This window comes from Zea mays, chromosome 2, assembly GCF_902167145.1.
Source record: "Zea mays cultivar B73 chromosome 2, Zm-B73-REFERENCE-NAM-5.0, whole genome shotgun sequence".
Classification (NCBI taxonomy): domain Eukaryota; kingdom Viridiplantae; phylum Streptophyta; class Magnoliopsida; order Poales; family Poaceae; genus Zea; species Zea mays.
In genome coordinates, this window is record NC_050097.1 from 137817976 (window position 1) to 137823975 (window position 6000).

The window sequence follows — 6000 nt, forward strand, 5'->3', positions numbered from 1 at the left end:
TTTCATCACGCACTCCCTGTCGGAAGGCCGTGATGATAGAAGCATCATAAATACGAGGTATCGTACCTCGCACCTTGGTGAAGCGGGAGATGAACTTCCGGAGGGTCTCCCCTGGCTCCTGCCTCACTGCATGGAGGTGGGCCTCCACACCGTGCTGTTGGTAAGCACTGGTGAAGTTCGCCACGAACCGCGCACAGAGTTCTTCCTAGGAGTAGACTGATCTCGGGGTGAGGTTCATGAGCCAGGTCCGGGCTGGTCCAGACAAGGCCACATGAAAATATGTTGCCATCACAGCGGTGTTTCCACCTGCTGCCGTGATGGCGGTAACGTACACCTGCAGGAACTCCGACGGGTTCGTCGTTCCGTCGTATTTTTCCGGCAGGTGCGGCCGGAACTTGGGTGGCCAGGACGCCGCGCGGAGATGATCCGCAAGAGCGGCGCAACCCACACCGGCCAAGGGGACACCCGTTTGGGACCGGGTGCCTATTGGTGTCTGCGGCGCAACCGCAACAAAGTCTTGATCGAGGTCGCGACCATCGATGTTTTGGCGGCGCTTGCGCGCCCTTTCCAAGGATACCCGGGCGTCCTCTCTCGCATGCCTACGGTTGAGCTCTGCCCAGAGGTCATTGGTCTATGCGCCCCTTACTGAGGGCGAGCGCACCGATGCTGATGCCTCGTGTTGGTGCCGGGATGACCGCGTCTTCGACCTGGTCGAGGTAGAATGCACCATACTGAGAAGTCGGTTGACGTCGTCCCGCCATTGCTTCATGGCTCCTGGTGAAGCCGTGGAGCTTGGAGGGTGTTGCAACAACTCCCTGGCTGCTGACAACGCCCCCGGAGACGCCCTTGATGGAGTCCGGGACGTTTGCACTACCGTGTGCTGCCGTGCGGCGTGCACAACAGGAATGACTGGTGCCGGGCGACTGGGAACCTGCGGTGTGGAGGAAGCTGCTTCTCCCTCCACCGCAAAGTCAACCGAAGTTTCGGCGCGGTGCTCAATGATCTGCACCATCATGCTTGGGCAAGGGATCAAGCAAAAACCTAATGCTTAGGCCCCTACCTGGCGCGCCACATGTCGGAGAGTAAATCTCCGGTCGGGTGGCGGAGTGCACCCGCCCTAAATCCTGAGATGAGGAGGGGCTTAAGCGTTTTGCTTGATCGTTAGAATGAACGGGAAGAACTCAAGAACACACAAGGATTTAGAGTGGTTCGGGCCGCCGGAGCGTAATACCCTACTCCACTGTGAGATGTATTGCTTGTGAGCTTGCGAGTCTAAGGTGTGTCCTAAGATTGCGTGTGTGTAACGTCGCATGCCTCCCCTCACTACAACACATATGACCTTCTATGACATTCTCATTACGTCACAAATAGAGGTTTTTTGGTCATAGTCTTTTATGTTGTGACGACTCTGTGACAAAAAAACCATTGTCACAGAAGGTGCGTGTTAAAAGAACTTTTATGACGAAAAGAAAATAAACGTCATAAATATAGTGACTAAAATGTATTCGTCATAAAATCTATGACATTCTAATTGTCATAAGCAAGGCCTAAAAATGTCATACAATGTAGCATTGGACCATTGTCACGTGGCAATTTTGTGACAGATATGTTGTCATAAAGAGGCTGACATGGCAGTTGATGTGTCAATAAAATTATGACAATTAGTTTCGTCATAGGTGGGATGAGATGGGAGGTGTCATTTCAGGTACGTGTCAAATGAATTGTGACGAACATTTTTCACATAAAGTATGATGACGTGGCACCTAATATGATAAGTGGCATGACAAATCGCTTGTGACTATATATTTGTCATAGAATCAGAGGACATGCCAACTATTTATGACGTTTAATTCATCATCAATTAATGAAAATCAGCATTCAATTGAATTCAATCCAAATCGTGCATACAATTTCATCAAACAACATAAGTGTACACAACTTTTTGTATAATGCATATATATTTGAAGCATAAAGCATCCAACACAAGTATTAAACATCAAACATGTTTAAATATCATATAATTTAATTCCAAAAGAAAGTACGATAGGTTCAACTAACACAAGCTACATTTGAGTACGACGTTCCAAAACTTAAAAGGTGCATGGATCATCCCAACATGAAGCTCCACTCATCAGTCTAGTTTAATTTGTTAGGGGGAGGGTGAGCAGTTGACATGACGCTCCAGCCGCATCAGTGAACAGAGAACACATATATAAGTCCTATACATGGAGAAGATGAGAAAAAATCATCATCACAACATAAAGATATAATGGCCAAAGAAAGGAGTAAAGGACTAAACATTCTACACATAATCTTGATATAAGATCATGCAGATGTAAGGACTAAACATTCTGGCATTCATTTCCTAAACCCTAAAACAACCTCAATGAAGCCAATAGGACAAGTTTAAACAAGACAAACACATCAATATAATTTGTTTAGCATCATGGAGCACTTAATATAGACTAGAGTTTTAGCTAGAGATCACCTGAGTCTATCTAGCAATTTTTCTTTCCACAAAAGTGTGGCAAAACTAATTTTAGACAGTAGTCGAGTCATACTTGCACCAAACCATTCAAAAAACAGAATGCATATAGTACTATAAACATTACTTGAGGCGATTACACCAAATATAAGTTATAAGTACAACTGCAGATAAAAAACATCAGACCTGATGTACCTGCAAATTTTCCTTGAGCGGACTCCTGAAGCAGAGCTAAGGACGTTGATAGGGAAACATAAAGACTAGACAGAGATAGTAGCCCCTTCACACGTCGGAGATGTGACCTAATAGACCTCTCATTGTATGTTGCTGAAAGAACTTTTACTTTAGCTCCAGAAAATAAGCACTATATAAGTATATATGACAATAGAGAAGAAACTAGAAGTTGTTACATACTAGCAACCATCTCCAGTGAACATCCACTAGAAGTTATATCTGCTATTTCAGATATTTCCTTGTAGTCTTCTAACTGATGAGCTAACCCATCTTTAGTATGCAATATCAAATTGTATCATGCATAGAAGCATGTTTCAGGAGCATCCAAAAGTAATTGTTTAACATCAATAAAAGAATCTCCTGGGCTTACTTGTAAATAACAGCATACCATGAAACAAACAGAACTAGTAAAGTTAAATAGACAAAGAATGCAGCTCAAGCTTTTCACCTGATTGTGTCCTAGTTTGCAAAAAAATGGATGCTAGTATTGACCTTGTTGGCAGCGAGCTCAGCTCCATATCTTAACTAATCTGAACGCATGCTAATTGCTATTACAACATCAGATCAGTACGAGGGGGTGCCAGTGCCAGGCGGTCGTGCCAGTGCAACAAAATAAAAATGCAGGATGCAGTAAAGCATGAAAGAAACACATATGCCGACCATTTCTTCCACCTAACCGAGATGAACGGGCCTGAGCTCCGCCCCTACTCTCTGTCGTGCTTAGTTGCAGGTTTAAGGGTTTGTACTGCTAATGTCACCTACTCACTAGTACTGCTTGCTGTTTGTAAACTTGGAACCGGCCGACCACTGTACTGTACTCGCAGCCATGGACGTCAATGCGGTGATATGTTTTGTACATCTAAAAACTGATGGACGATCGAACGACAAGCACACATAAGAAGTTGAGAACGCATCACCATTACCAATTCCTCTGCTTGCTAACTCTAGTAACTAGTAACTACAACATTTGGACTAGTCCCACCCCACATCCCCATGGTAGTACTTGCTTAATACAACAGTTGAGAACAAGGAACAGTGACAACATCATTTCAAACCTGCTGGTCCGTACAACATAGAGGTCTAAACAAGCATGATCTTCTAACATTTTTGGCTATTAATCTTCCCATTGACTCCAAATGATTCCATACGTCACTAATACATGACAAGATAGGACGCTAAAGTCTATAGATTTTAATGACCCAACAGATAAAAGATAGAATAAAGCACCAGAATTATGGGTCGTTTAAACTTATTAAGTCTATTAAACTATGTTCTGGAAAAAATAAGCCTTTCATGCTGCTATGTTCTATTTTAAAACTCTTATACTTAAAAAATGTTGTACAAAACAAGGAACTATCCTTCTGAATTTTGAAAGCAAACTATTGTTGATGCTGGTTACTCTCATTTTCAGTTACTACTTTCCCCAATTCAGCCATTAGTGTGTGACAACTAAAAACTCTCGCTAGAGTTAAAAAGTCCATACCTGGTTGAAGCTACTCGACATACCAATAGCACTATAGAAGCTAACAAAATTCCCATGCCAATAACACTGTAGAAGCTCCTCAACATGCTGTTGGATTCTTTCTCCTACCTGTAATACTTTAGCAATATGACTGTTTGACTACCTTCGTCTCACTTTACTATTTTTCCCTTTACACGATTTAAATAGTTCTTTGGATTTCTTGATGTTTTTACTGGGAGTGAACATCGGATGGTGGATGGATTTCGATATGTTCTGGAATGTTGCAGCCAATAAAATTCTCAAGAGCATATATCTTGTACAATTCTTCCACTTCCTCTAGAGAACCAAATGACGTTCCAATTACTGGCTTCAATTTATCATCACAATCAAGTACACAGATGGACAGCTGCAACGAGGCACTACATGAATTTATCAATATGGCAGCAGAACAAACCAAAGCAAAGAGCAGCTCACCGATGTCAGAAGGATATTCATTTTTTTGGTGTACTGAATCCATCATGCATGTTGGACGAACCTGACTCAAGTCTCAGAGCATCTTGAACGCCTGATTGCGACTCCATGGCCTAAAGACTAAGACCTGCGCCATCATAGCCTGTGACTCCATGGTCTGTGCCGCCATGGCCTGGCACTCGAAGACCAACGACTCCATGGCATGCGCCTCAAAAAGAGGGCGGCAGGAGCCGAAAGGGATTTGGGCGGCCAGAAGGTGATAGGATTAGGGCGTCGACGGCTCGAACGGAGGGGCAGCTGATGGTGAAAGGGATTACAGTTATGGCGGCTGGAGGTGGAAGGGTTTAGGGCTGGTGCGGCTCGAACGTCAGGCGGCTGGTGAGGGTGGATCTGTTCGTTGACGGGTCGAATAGGTTTAGCGGGTAGGCAAGGTGATGAAGGAGGGGGTTTATGATAAAAAGAAAACAGAGAAGGACGAGGGTGGTGGAAGCTATTTTCCGTAAAATATTCAGTGCACACTAGAAATGCATGGGAAGACCATGGATGTAATATGGATTATGAGGATTTAATATATGCACTATGTGCACTAAACCTTCATTGCAGTGGATATGTTTTCTATATAATATGCTAACTTTTGTTGGCTTATGAAAAGGTGGATGGAAATTGATACTAACTTTTCTCGGTTGGAAATTAATAATTACCATAAGCATTCCCTTAAGCCGACGGAAGTTGCTAGGGCCAATAAAAATTATCATGTTTCCTATCGTCACTTTCTTTTTTTCCTATTTGTGTTTTTAAATTTTTACGCTATGAGTCACTTCAGACATTCAGATTTTGTCTTGCTCTTACTGAATTGAAATTGATTATTTAGTGATTGCCGACAACCTACGTTTTACTTAACCGTGTGTCAAGTAGCATACTTGAACTCTCATATAAAATTTTTGTGGTGGCTATCCCAGACTTATTAAAACATGATAGTGGACAAGAATAATATTAAAGTACCATTGTAAAATATGTCTTTGTACGCAGCTAATAACATAACGTACGGTCACATGTCTAGGCTAGTCAGATTGAGTGTCCGACATTTTCTGATGTTGAAGGTTTCTATACAATATTTGAACTATTGGGGTCCACATGCTAGAACTAAATAGCTTGCAGACGGAAGAACAAGCCATATTCCCTTTAATACTAGGACAAAATTATCCACACAATAAACCCGTGGATACAATATAAATAAGATACTTTTTTACCAACAAATATGTCAAAATTCTAGTGGTGGAAAAGGCTTTGGCCAAACCTTAGGTTATAGTTTGAAGTCATTCGTATTTAAGTTTTATTTATTTTTTTA

The 6000-nt window shown here is 42.6% G+C and overlaps 1 long non-coding RNA gene across 1 annotated transcript; it reads right to left on the minus strand.

Moving 5' to 3' along the window:
• Nucleotides 1–1931: 1931 nt before the first annotated feature.
• Nucleotides 1932–5128, minus strand: LOC118476362 (uncharacterized). Its single transcript, XR_004856333.1, has 2 exons — nt 2681–5128; nt 1932–2219 (listed from the first exon to the last, which is right to left on the minus strand). It is a non-coding gene; the product is annotated as an uncharacterized lncRNA (long non-coding RNA).
• Nucleotides 5129–6000: the final 872 nt, after the last annotated feature.